Source organism: Triticum aestivum, chromosome 6D (genome assembly GCF_018294505.1).
Source record: "Triticum aestivum cultivar Chinese Spring chromosome 6D, IWGSC CS RefSeq v2.1, whole genome shotgun sequence".
Taxonomy (NCBI): Eukaryota; Viridiplantae; Streptophyta; class Magnoliopsida; order Poales; family Poaceae; genus Triticum; species Triticum aestivum.
In genome coordinates, this window is record NC_057811.1 from 41095901 (window position 1) to 41110107 (window position 14207).

A 14207-nucleotide genomic window follows, 5' to 3' on the forward strand; every position below is an offset into this window, starting at 1 on the left:
AAGACTAGTATAGGATCTGGGCTTTACCTGCGATCATGCGATCCAGTAATATGGGTCCTTAGATGTGCAATGAACGGTACAGATAGGTTCAGCTGGGATTCCAGCCCCTTCGGTGGTACATTTTTCAGTTACACCCTACACATGATCTACTTTGACGAAGAAAACCCTCCAGCGAAAAAGATCTGTCCTCTTCTCCGTTCTCTAAATCCTCTGCCACCGGCGGCGGCGGCGGATTTCCCCCGTACCACCCAGTCGATAGTAGTGCCCTAGTCCAGCTAGATCTTCTCCATCTCTATCCCCGGACCATGAATCTCCTCCCTTCGACTGCTCTGAGGCCTTGTTCCAGCCAACTCTTCAATGTACTTTAACCCTAGACCATGAAATCCCTTCCTCACATCTGTCTCCATCTAGCGTCGACGAGTACCGGCTCATATGGTGCAGTTCCATGCTTGTTGTCCTGCTTATTGGGGCCTAGCGAGGGCAGTGGAGGATTCTCAGCGCCAGAACATCTTCTGTTCAGTTTTCCAAGCGAGACACGGTGGTAAGTACAATTTGTTTGCACATACAAGTAGAACTGTATCTCCTAATCCACCCACGTTACACTTTGCTAGCACTGGATTTTTGTTAGTTGAGTGTCCAATTTTGGTGCCTGCTACCATTTACTGTACAATCAAGAAATTTTCATCTGGTAGTGGTGCTTCTGAAAAACTCACGTTAATTTTCAGTACACAATTGAACAAAAAAGTTCTTAGCCCTGATTGTGGTGTACTGATTTTTTTTAATCTTCTTGTGTACTGAAAAATTTCAGACATATGTGCCTATTCAGTACACACTTGTTGAGTTACTGTAGACATGAACGAATACAATGACATTCTTGTCGTGAGACTGATGTTACCTATGAGATAATCAATATATTCAGTCCACACTTTTCATCACATTTTTCCTACGACCTAGTAGCAGTTTTTTATGCACAATGCTAATTTTGTTAAGTGAACTAGGTAGCGATGCTGTCCTTAATATGGGTTTTGCTGAGTAAATAATTGTGCTTGTTGTTTGAAAAGAAGTTTGGTTTTTTTCAGTCCTGCTACAATCTGAGAAGCACTAATTTTAGTCCAGTAACCTACACTTCCTCGAGATTAGATCTAGTTTGTGACATGTGGCACATTTTGAATTTTTTGGTACGGAAATGGCTGTCTAAAATGGTTGTTAATTATTTTTTCCATTCTTATTGTTGGCTCACATGGTTGCAATTCTGATTCCAAGGACTGAGTATGTTCGCCATCACATCTTCTAAAACTCGACTCGTGCATATATATTTTAAATATAACTATTCTATTTCCTGTTAGCTAATTTTTTTCGTTTGGTACTATTGCTTTTACTGCTCATAGGGTGATGGAAGAAAAGAGTTGATATTTATAGAAAAAAATCTGTTAATTGAACGTGGATGTAGTAAAAAAATTACTAACACTTCCCCACTAGCTCAACATTTTCTTGAATGCTTCCAGTACGAGAGTGCATGCAGTTTGAGACTTTCACATAAACACACAAAAAAAGAGTACAGTTTGAGACTCACATACACACAAAAAAAAGAGTACAGTTTGAGCATGGATGGCTGATGGGCGATGGCTCATGAGTTCCGTGAGCGATCACATGCACAGGCTGTTTCTGCAAATCCAACTTATAACTTACGGGGATAGGATCACATGCAACGCTATGCAATGAAATCAGGGGGTTTTGCGCAAAAATGTCAAGCCCCTCTCACCTAACCAATCTGTACCACGAATTTCATATCCAATGGCCCATATCGCTTGATCGCACGATCTCACACAAAGTCCTGATCTCACACTAGTCTTCCCCCATTTCTCATACCTTTTTTCCTTTTGTGCCTTAAAATTATACTCCCTCCATTTCATAATATAAGAATGTTTTTCAAGCTAACATAATATGAAAAACGTTTTTATATTATGGGAGGGAGGGAGTATCTATTATATCTTTGAACCAAAAGTTGAATTTATGTTTCAAGTTGCATGTGCATATTCCTTGCGATGAGAGCTTCCAAACAAGACCACTCTTAAATACGTTTTTTTTACAAGTTTGTTTTTCTACCAAGTTTCAAGTACTGAAACTTGATAATTGAAATATTTAGTTTTTACCAAGTCTCACCAATGCAAGTTCCATATGAATTGGCTCAATTTGTAATATTAAGTTTTTGTTTAGGGTTTATGTTTTAAAATTTGAAACTTGGTGAATTTATCCCTCACTCTTTATCAAGTTTCAAAGTTTTACAAACTTTCTATTTTTTGTCGGATTTTCTAACATGTTTATCTATTTTTGACCTATATTATGCTTTAGTACTCCCTCCGTTCCTAAATATTTGTCTTTCTAGATATTTCAACAAGTGACTACATACGGAGCAAAATGAGCGAATCTACACTCTAAAATAAGTTTACATACATCCGTATGTGGTAATCCATTTGAAATGACTAGAAAGACAAATATTTCGGAACGGAGGGAGTATATGATAAACAACATTACATGAACTGAAAAATGCATCTATGTGGGTGTCGAAGTTTTATTCCTCCTGGATCCACCGGAGGTGCGCCATGAGCCAAGCTCGTTGTGGTCTATGTGTTTTCATCCTAACGGTGCAAAGTTGTTGAGACTCAGAAGTTTATTGAAGCATCGGCCGAAAAGTCATCAAGGTAGTCCAGAAGTTCGCTGTTTCACTGAACCCATTTCAAGCCGGGTAAAAGTCGTCTTCGAGGCCGGTCGCCCTACGTTGTCCAGGCAGCAGACACGGATGATTACGTGTGAAAAGTATCACGTATATTCATTGGGACATTGACATGTACGCGCTCGCGGTTTCTCTGGCAGCCGCAACTAGCTGAGGCGTCTCTGCCTCAGAGGGCATGAATTAACCCGGGCCACAGTCACGGAGCTGCAGGGAGAGCTGGCCGGGTTGAGGGGGACATGGAATACCTAGTCTTGTACACTAGCTAAGCTATAGCTAGTAGACAGTACAGGTGACAGCTCCTCAAAATGTACGTATGCCAAAAGAGAGGACTGACTGGCGACTGGTGTAATCAACAACTTTGACAATCTGTGTCTAGGGAAGCTAGACACAGATTCACGAACGTAGACATTCGTGTAACATGTGCACTTTTGTCACTTTCACTAGTCAAGTCAAGAGCTGTGGAGCTTCCACCCATGCTCCGGTCAGATTTTTGTTACTACTTGGTTACACACGGGGTACAGCGCATTACGTGACTGAAATTTTGCCATGTCATGTGAGATTCTTGTTGACGGATTGGGACATGGTCCAACTTCCAAGAGGTATCTTATGAGGATGCGTTTGCCCAATTTGGTGTCCTGCCTGCGAAGAGCCAGCATGATGTCTCACGACTCGAGTGCAAACGCTGAATATAGAGTTGTTGCGAATCTTGTTGGCTACTCTAATATTTTTTGTTTTAATAAAAGGTATTTTTATTAACTCAAAATGTAGCACCAAGTGGATACAAAGCATAATGAGCAACACCCGACATCTACATAGTTAGAATGCACACAGTCACACACCATCAATCTGACAAAAGTTAAAAAAAAACCCAGCATAACTGCAACAGTAAAGCCGTAAATGATCAACACTATGCATATGCCTATTATGCAGGAGACAGTGGACCGACTCTAAGAATCTAATTAGCGCACAATAGTGTTATGCGATAATGTCAGTTCGGTATTCATGACTCGGGATCGAGCTAACCATCAAAGAGTGAATCACGTAGAGATTGATCCACAGTTTGTTCGAGATCGCGTGGCCATGGGTGAGGCTCCGGCACCGTACCTTATCATGCTTATTTTTGCCAAGGGCTTAGCAGCTCCACTCTTCTTGGATGTTTGGGATAGTCTTAGTAATCGCAAGACACCCGTTTTTGACTTAGGGAGGGTGTTAGAGTGGATGATCAAATTGTATATTTTTTGCGGGGACCAAATTGTATTTGTATATGATACAACCGTATATGCGGTTCCTTGTAAAAATTGCCCATTTCTTGTATGTCTAGAAAAGAAGGACACTTATAATATTCACATATACCGGTTATGATGTTGTATTTGCACAGCTCCGAGGCTTCAGACATGTGATGATGGAATTGGACTGCAAGGAGCTTGTTGATCTGTCGCTTACTGGGCCCCTGTGATGCTCTACTAGATGAAATTGGAGGGCTAGCATTTCAGTTTTCTAATTTTAGTATCCATCGTGTAAACAGATCGACTGATCTCCTAGCTCACATGTGTGTTAAGTTCGCTTGTACTGTCAATATGACTGAGAGTTGGCTCGTTGAAACTCTTAGAAATGCCTTTAATGAATAAAGCTCTCTCTTGGAAGCTAGGGCAAAGTTTTCCCTGCAGACTTCATCGGTGAGCTGGATTTGCACCCCCCACTCTCTGCCTGCTGCTCTGACGGCCGGTGGCGGGGAGGAGAATTTCGGTGCCTCTGCTCCAGTTAGTAGTTTAGGTTAGGGTTTTTTCACTCCTCGCAAGTGCGGCGCTCAGGCGGATGGCGGTGCTTCTTCCTCGAGTTTGTCTTCCGGGCTTCGATTCTCCTCGGGTTCATCCGTCTGGACGTAGTCGATGGAACTCCGACGTAGATTCCCGCTGTCTTCGTGGAGCGGTGAGGTTAGGGTTTCTCGGCATGTGACGAGATTTGTTGTCAGATGCTTCAAATCTATGCAAGGGTTCAACGACGATGACTGCGGCTCCAGTGTGCTGGTGCATGTGCACGAAGACTTCACGGCTGTCATTGACAAGATCAAGCCGACTCCGGTAGTGGAGTGGCGACAGCGGCGCGTCGGCGGCTTGTTCTAGCGGCATTAGTGGTCTCGGAATCTCAATGTAATTTTTATTATGTTTAAAATGTTTTGTACTTCCGATGAACTTTTATAATAGATACGATGTTTTCACATAAATAAAACAAATAAAGCTCTCTCATATTCCGCCAATAAAAAAATATACAAGCTTTACAACTCATGGTTAATATCTATTTTTCAATAGAACCGATGCGTGGGGTTAATTGAGTTTACTCCATCCGTCCTTAAAAGAGTGGACTTCCAACTTTGTTGGAGGGTCAAACTATCTCAAAGTTTTACCGAGTTGATGCAAAAATATATCAATGTTTGTGAAACCAAATAGATATATGATAAAAATATATTTTATCATGAATCTAATGCAACTAATTTGATGGCACAAATATTGATGTATTATTATGTAAATACGGTCAAAATAAAAGATGTTGACTTCCAACAAAATTAAAAATACACTCTTTCAAGAGGAGGTTTTTTTTTTTTTGCTTCTACTTAGCTTTCGGGTCGCTAGCTACATCGGCCAGTTCTTTCTATACTCATAGCTAGCACGGCACTTGTGCATGTAGTACGATGTATGATCGTCATCGCACACGTCAAAACTGACGACGCAATCTTGTGTGAAAAAATGGCTTGCCAGAGACGTCGCTGCCATGGTGCAATTCGTTGCCATCCAAGCTGTTTCGGCATCATCGAGTGCATGGCCGGCCGGCCGGCCCCAGTCCTGGAAGCGAAGTGTATGGTGAATCAGCTGCTGCAGCAGCAGCAGCGAAAGAGAGCAGCTGTGTCGGTAACCCCCACATCATGACGACACGTACGTCCGAGCCACGTAGTACTGGACTCGCTGTCACATTGGAGCGAGTCTTTTTCTCCCGTGACCTTGAGCCGGTGTGGGTTCCTACGAATTATTTCATGGTCCGGATCCTGAGCCTTTTTCTTTTCTTTTTGAAGCCTCACACCGTAGAACAATAGTTCCACGGTAATTTTTCATTAATATCAAAGTATAGTACAAGGAGGAAGGAAGAAAAGGAAGGAACAAAAAAATAGCTATCCAGAAACAGGGGGAAACCAAGTAGCCTAGACCAGTCCTGAGAAAAATAACCATCATTTAGAACGTGCTATGGATCCAATTCTGAAGACAAGTACTCCATCCTCGCAAAATAAGTGTCTCAAGCTTAGTATAACTTTGTACTAGTTAGTACAAAGTTAAGACACTTATTTTAGGACAAAGGGAGTAACATACTTGTCTTGAACTCTGAAAAGGAGTTGCTCTAAATCCCTTCTAAAGCAGATCTTCCAAGAAGTCAAAGATGGCTGGATGTTTCTGAACATTTCTTTGCTGCCAAATATGCCAGCACCCAAGGATGATCACCTCCAGTCTAATCTCTGCAGGGAGAGACGCCCCAAGCAGAAGTGAATCATCATAAACCAACGTACCCCTTCTTCTATTAGGAACCATGGAGTCCCAACAGTTCAGAGCAAAATCACAGTCCCACAGCAGATGCATGTGAGTTTCTTTAGTATCCAGATTACATGTAACACAACTCTAACTGGGGAGGAAGAAATTTTTTCTTTTTAGCATGGCCCTAGATTTAACTTTGTCATGCAAGATCAACCAAAAAAAATTATTTTGTGATTTAGTATGCAGGCAGTCCTCCATAGGTTCTGGAACAAAACATGAGCCATGTGATTACTATTAAGGAAGAGTATATTGAGTGGCAGAAAACTTCTTATTAGGGCTATTGAAGAACCAACAGTCATTTTCAGCAGTGTGAGTGTCAGGAATAATTTCAACAAGCTCTATAAACTAATCATAGGCCTGAATGGAAAGGGGAGTGTGAAAGAGATCCAGGATACTTTCAGCAAATGAAGCAGAGGCCACTGAGATAGAGTCACTGTGGGCAAAGGAGTAAAACTCTGGAAACTTAGCAGACAGGGGAACATCAGTCCATTTATCAAGCCAGATAAAAACAGAGTCACCCTTGCCAATATTGCATTTTGAAAACTCCTTATAAAGAGGAAGAGTTTAAGATGAGCCTTCCACCAAAAAGAGCTTTCCAACTTGTTACCAGGGGTATCTGAGCCTTCCACCAAAAAGAACCTTCCAACTTGTTACCAGGGGTATCCGAGGCATAGTATTTTTCCCAGATGAGTTTGACCCAAGGCATGTCTTTTTTATTCAGAAACTTATGAAGATTTTTTATGAGTAAGGCTTTGTTGTGAGTGTGAACATCTTTTCTTTCCAACCCTCCTTGGTGTTTTGTCCTACAAATTTTATCCCATGCAATTAGAGCAGATCCTCTATCCTCCATGCCAAACTTCCACCATAGGCAGTGCCTCAAGTATTTGTTGATCTGATCCACTGTAGACATTGGCAGCATGAGACAACACGTAAAAAAGATGGGTAGTGTAGAGAACACATACTTGATCATGAGAATTCTTTCATCATAGGAGAGCATAGAGGAACACCCTAGTAGCCTTCTTTCTATTCTTTGGACAATAGGGAGATAGTCCTCAATCTTTGACTTGGATAGACAAAGTGGCAAACCCAAATAAGTGAAGGTGAAAGGTCCTTGTTGGCAACCAAAGATGGCAGTCAATCTTTAAACTTTTTCAGGTCTCACATTGATAGGCACCAAGATGGATTTTGTCATAATTAACTTTAAGGCAGTATGCTCAACAAAGTGCAAAATGAGGTATTTGACCTTAAGAAGTTGTGTATCCTCAGCTTGCAGAACCAGAACAGTGTCATGAGCATACTGAAGGAAATATGCCCTAGAGGCAATAATAAAATTGTTATTTTATATTTCCTTATATCATGATAAATTTTTATTATTCATGCTAGAATTGTATTAACCGGAAACTTGATACATGTGTGGATACATAGACAAAACACCGTGTCCCTAGTAAGCCTCTACTAGACTAGCTCGTTAATCAAAGATGGTTAAGTTTCCTAACCATAGACATGTGTTGTCATTTGATGAAGGGGATCACATCATTAGGAGAATGATATGATGGACAAGACCCATCCGTTAGCTTAGCATAATGATCATTCAGTTTTATTGCTATTGCTTTCTGATCATGTCATATACATATTCCTTTGACTATGAGATTATGCAACTCCCGAATACCGGAGGAATACCTTGTGTGCTATCAAACGTCACAACGTAACTGGGTGATTATAAAGATGCTCTACAGGTATCTCCGAAGGTGTTTGTTGGGTTGGCACAGATCGAGATTAGGATTTTTCACTCCGAGTATCGAAGAGGTATCTCTGGGCCCTCTTGGTAATGCACATCATAAGAAGCCTTGCAAGCAAAGTGACTAATGAGTTAGTTACAGGATGATGCATTACGGAACGAGTAAAGAGACTTGCCGGTAACGAGATTGAACTAGGTATGAAGGTACCCACAATCGAATCTCGGACAAGTAACATACCGATGACAAAGAGAATAACGTATGTTGTCATAACGGTTTTGACCAATAAAGATCTTTGTAGAATATGTGGGAGCCAATATGAGCATCCAGGTTCCGCTATTGGTTATTGACCGGAGAGGTGTCTCGGTCATGTCTACATAGTTCTCGAACCCGTAGTGTCCGCAGGCTTAGCGTTCGATGACGATTTAGTATTTATGAGTTATGTGATTTGGTGACCGAATGTTGTTCGGAGTCCCGGATGAGATCAAGGACATGGTGAGGAGTCTCAAAATGGTCGAGAGGTAAAGATTGATATATAGGATGATAGTATTCGGACATCGGAAGTGTTCCAGATAGTATCGGGTATTTATCGGAGTATGGGGGGGGGGGGGGAGGTTACCGGAACCCCTTGGGGGAATAATGGGCCTTATGGGCCATAAGAGGGGAGCACACCAGCCCACAATGGGTGGCGCGCTCCCCTTTAGGCAGGAGGCCGAATAGGAGAAGGAAGAGGGGGTTCAGCCCCCCTTTCCTTCCTCCCTTCCCACTTCCCTTTTCCCCCTTCCGGTAATAAGGAAGGGGGGGGGGGGCGAATTGGGATAGGACCCCAAGTAGGATTCCTCCTACTTGGGGCGCCCCACATGGCTGCTCCCCTCCCCCTCCCACCTATATATACGTGGGGAGGGGGCGCCTAGAACACACACCAACAATTGTTAGCCGTGTACGGCGCCCCCTCCACAGTTTACGCCTCCAGTCATATCTTCGTAGTGCTTAGGAAAAGCCCTGCGCGAATCACTTCACCATCACCGTCACCACACCGTCGTGCTGAGGGAACTCATCTTATTCCTCGACACCTTTGCTGGATCAAGAGGACGAGGGACGTCATCGAGCTGAACGTGTGCAGAACTCGGAGGTGCCGTACGTTCGGTGCTTGATCGGTCGGATCTAGAAGAAGTTCTACTACATCAACCGCATTGTCAAATGCTTCCGCTTTCGGTCTATGAGGGTACGTGGACACACTCTCCCCCTCTCGTTGCTATGCATCTCCTAGATAGATCTTGCGTGAGCGTAGGTTTTTTTTTTGAAATTGCATGCTACGTTACCCAACAGTGGCAACCGAGTCAGGTCTATGCGTAGATGATATGCACGAGTAGAACACAAAGAGTTGTGGGCGGTGATAGTCATACTGCTTACCACCAACGTCTTATTTTGATTTGGCGGTATTGTTGGATGAAGCAGCCCGGACCAACCTTACATGACCACGTTCATGAGACCGGTTCCACCGACAGACATGCAACTAGTTTTGCATAAAGGTGGCTGGCGGGTGTCTGTTTCTCCTACTTTAGTTGGATCGAATTTGACTGCGGCCGGTCCTTGTTGAAGGTTAAAACAGCAAACTTGACGAAACACCATTGTGGTTTTGTGCGTAGGTAAGAACAGTTCTTGCTAGAAGCCCGTAGCAGCCATGTAAAACATGCAATAACAAAGTAGAGGACGTCTAACTTGTTTTTGCAGGGCATGTTGTGATGTGATATGGTCAAAACATGATGTGATATATGTTATTGTATGAGATGATCATGTTTTGTAAAAGTTATCGGCAGCCAGCAGCAGCCTTATGGTTGTCTCTTTATTGTATGAAATGCAAACGCCATGTAATTGCTTTACTTTATCACTATGCGGCAGCGATAGTTGTAGAAGCAATAGTTGGTGAGACGACCACGACGCTACGATGGAGATCAAGGTGTCGAGCTGGTGACAATGGAGATCATGAGGATGCTTTGGAGATGGAGATCAAAAGCACAAGATGATGATTGCCATATCATGTCACATATTTTGATTGCATGTGATGTTTATCTTTTATGCATCTTATTTTGCTTAGTACGGCGGTAGCATTATAAGATGATCCCTTAACTAAAATTTCAAGGTATAAGTGTTCTCCCTGAGTATGCACCGTTGCGAAAGTTCGTCGTGTTGAGACACCACGTGATGATCGGGTGTGATAGACTCTACGTTCACATACAATGGGTGCAATGCACATGCGTAATACTCGGGTTAAACTTGACGAGCCTAGCATGTACAGACATGGCCTCGGAAGACTGGAGGCCGAAAGGTCGAACGTGAATCATATAGTAGATATGATCAACATAGAGATATTCACCATTGATGACTACTCCATCTCACGTAATGATCGGACATGGTTTAGTTGATTTGGATCACGTATCATTTAGATGACTTGAGGGATGTCTATCTAACTGGGAGTTCTTAAGTAATTTGATTAATTGAACTTAATTTATCATGAACTTAGTCCTGATAGTTTTTGCATATCTATACCACTATATAGTGTGCCAATAGCTTCAAATATTAGTCGCTGGATATGCTCCATGCAACGGTCGAGAGATGGCAAATCCGAGCATTATTATCCGTTGGATAAAGTTTTCGACTCATAGGATTCAGCCATGTAGCCTTCTAACTGAACCCCCAACTCTATCATTCTCATGAGTTCTAGAAGCATCTTTCCACAAGCCTATCTGATTGTCTAATAAAAAGAGACTAGAATAATCTGGATTCTAGAGAGGTAAGAACCAAAGTTGTATCTTTCCCAATATGATTCTATGAAAGGAAATACATATTCAAATGTATTTTTCCATCCTTTGTTCCTTTTATATATTTAAATGACGTGCAAAGCACGTACAATTTACTAGTCTATGTTGTAGATCAATGGCCCGTGCTACCGTTCCCTTGAATTTTAATGCGTTCCTAGAGAAAGCTAAGTTGAAAGATGATGGTAGCAACTACACGGACTGGGTCCGTAACTTGAGGATTATCCTCATTGCCGCACAGAAGAATTATGTCCTTGATGCATCGGTAGGTGAAAGGCCTGCTGCAGGAGTAGATGCTGATGTTTTGAACGTCTGCTAAGCTCAATCTGATGACTACTCGATAGTTCAGTGTGTCGTGCTTTACAGCTTAGAATCGGGACTTCAAAGACGTTTTGAACGTCATGGACCATATGAGATGTTCCAGGAGTTGAAGGTAATATTTCAAGCAAATCTCCGAGTTGAGAGATATGAAGTCTCCAACAAGTTCTATAGCTACAAGACGGAGGATAACAGTTCTGTCAGTGAACACATACTCAAAATGTCTGGGTATCATAATCACTTGACTCAGCTGGGAGTTAATCTTCCAGATGATAGTGTTATTGACAGAGTTCTTCAATCACTGCCACCAAGCTACAAAGACTTTGTGATGAACTATAATATGCAAGGGATGGAAAAGACTATTCCCGAGCTCTTCGCAATGCTCAAAGCTGTGGAGGTAGAAATCAAGAAGGAGCATTAAGTGTTGATGGTTAACAAGACCACTAGTTTCAAGAAAAAGGGCAAGGGAAAGAAGGGGAAATTCAAGAAGAATGGCAAGCAAGTTGCCATTCCCGGAAGAAGCCCAAAGCTGGACCCAAGCCTGAAACTGAGTGCTTCTACTGCAAAGGGACTGGTCACTGGAAGTGGAACTGCCCCAAGTATTTGGCGGATAAGAAGGATGGCAATGTGAACAAAGGTATATTTGATATACATGTTATTGATGTGCACCTTACTAATGCTCGTAGTAGCGCCTGGGTATTTGATACTGGTTCGGTTGGTCATATTTGTAACTCGACACAGGGGCTATGGATTAAACGAAGATTGGCTAAGGACAAGATGAAGATGCGCGTCGGAAATGGTTCCAAGGTCGATAGGTCGATGTGATCGTCGTCGGCATGCTACCTCTACATCTACCTTCGGGATTAGTTTTAGACCTGAATAATTGTTATTTGGTGCCAGCGTTGAGCATGAACATTATATCTAGATCTTGTTTAGTGCAAGACGATTATTCATTTAAAATCAGAGAATAATGGTTGTTCTATTTATATGAGTAATATCTTTTATGGTCATGCACCCTTTAAGAGTGGTCTATTTTTGTTGAATCTTGATTGTGGTGATACACATATTCATAATATTAATGCCAAAAGATGCAAAGTTGCTAATGATAGTGCAACAAATTTGTGGCACTGCCGTTTAGGTCATATTGGTGTAAAACGCATGAAGAAACTCCACGTAGATGGACTTTTGGAATCACTTGATTATGAATCATTTGATACTTGCGAACCATGCCTCAGCGGCAAGATGACTAAAACTCCGTTCTCCGGAACAATGGGGCGAGCTAATGACTTATTGGAAATAATACATATCGATGTATGCGGTCCAATGAGTATTGAGGCACGCGGCGGGTATCATTATTTTCTGACCTTAACAGATGATTTGAGCAGATATGGGTATATCTACTTAATGAAACACAAGTCTGAAACATTTGAAAAGTTCAAAGAATTTCAAAGTGAAGTGGAGAATCATCATAACAAGAAAATAAAGTTTCTATGATCTAATCACGGAGGCGAATATTTGAGTTACGTGTTTGGCCTTCATTTAAAACAATGTGGAATAGTTTCACAACTCACGCCACCTGGAACACCACAGCGTAATGGTGTGTCCGAATATCGTAACCGTACTTTATTAGATATGGTGCGATCTATGATGTCTTTTACCAATTTACCACTATCATTTTGGGGTTATGCATTAGAGACAGCTGCATTCACGTTAAACAGGGCACCGTCTAAATCCGTTGAGACGACACCATATGAACTATGGTTAGGCAAGAAACCTAAGCCGTCGTTTCTTAAAGTTTGGGGTTGCGACACTTATGTCAAAAAGCTTCAGCCTGATAAGCTCGAACCCAAATCGGAGAAGTGCGTCTTCATAGGATACCCTAAGGAAACAATTGGGTACACCTTCTACCACAGATCCGAAGGCAAGATCTTTGTTGCCAAGAATGGAATCTTTCTAGAGAAGGAGTTTCTCTCGAAAGAAGTGAGTGGGAGGGAAGTAGAACTTGATGAGGTAATTGTACCTTCTCTCGAATTGGAAAATAGCTCATCACAGAAAATCGTTCCCGTGATGCCTACACCAACTAGAGAATAAGGTAATGATAATGATCATGAAACTTCAGATCAAGTTACTACGGACCTCGTAGGTCAACTAGAGCATGTTCCGCACCAGAGTGGTACGGTAATCCTGTTCTCGAAGTCATGTTACTAGACCATGGCGAACCTATGAACTATGAAGAAGCTATGATGAGCCCAGTTTCCGAAAAATGGCTTGAGGCCATGAAATCTGAGATGGGATCCATGTATGAGAACAAAGTGTGGACTTTGGTGGACTTGCCCGATGATCGGCAAGCCATAGAGAATAAATGGATCTTCAAGAAGAAGACTGACGCTGATGGTAATGTTACTGTCTACAAAGCTCGACTTGTCGCGAAAGGTTTTCGACAAGTTCAAGGAGTTGACTACGATGAGACTTTCTCACCCGTAGCGATGCTTAAGTCTGTCTGAATCATGTTAGCAATTGCGGCATTTTATGATTATGAAATCTGGCAAATGGACGTCAAAACTGCATTCCTTAATGGATTTCTTAAAGAAGAGTTGTATATGATGCAACCAGAAGGTTTTGTCGATCCTAAATTAAGGTGCTAACAAAGTGTGCAAGCTCCAGCGATCCATCTATGGACTGGTGCAAGCATCTCGGAGTTGGAATATACGCTTTGATGAGGTGATCAAAGCATATGGTTTTATACAGACTTTCGGAGAAGCCTGTATTTACAAGAAAGTGGGTGGGAGCTCTGTGGCATTTCTTATATTATATGTCGATGACATATTGTTGATTGGAAATGATGTAGAATTTCTGGACAGCATAAAAGGATACTTGGATAAAAGTTTTTCAATGAAAGACCTCGGTGAAGCTGCTTATATATTGAGCATCAAGATCTATAGAGATAGATCAAGACGCTTTATAGGACTTTCACAAAGCACATACCTTGATAAAGTTTTGAAGAAGTTCAAAATGGAGATTA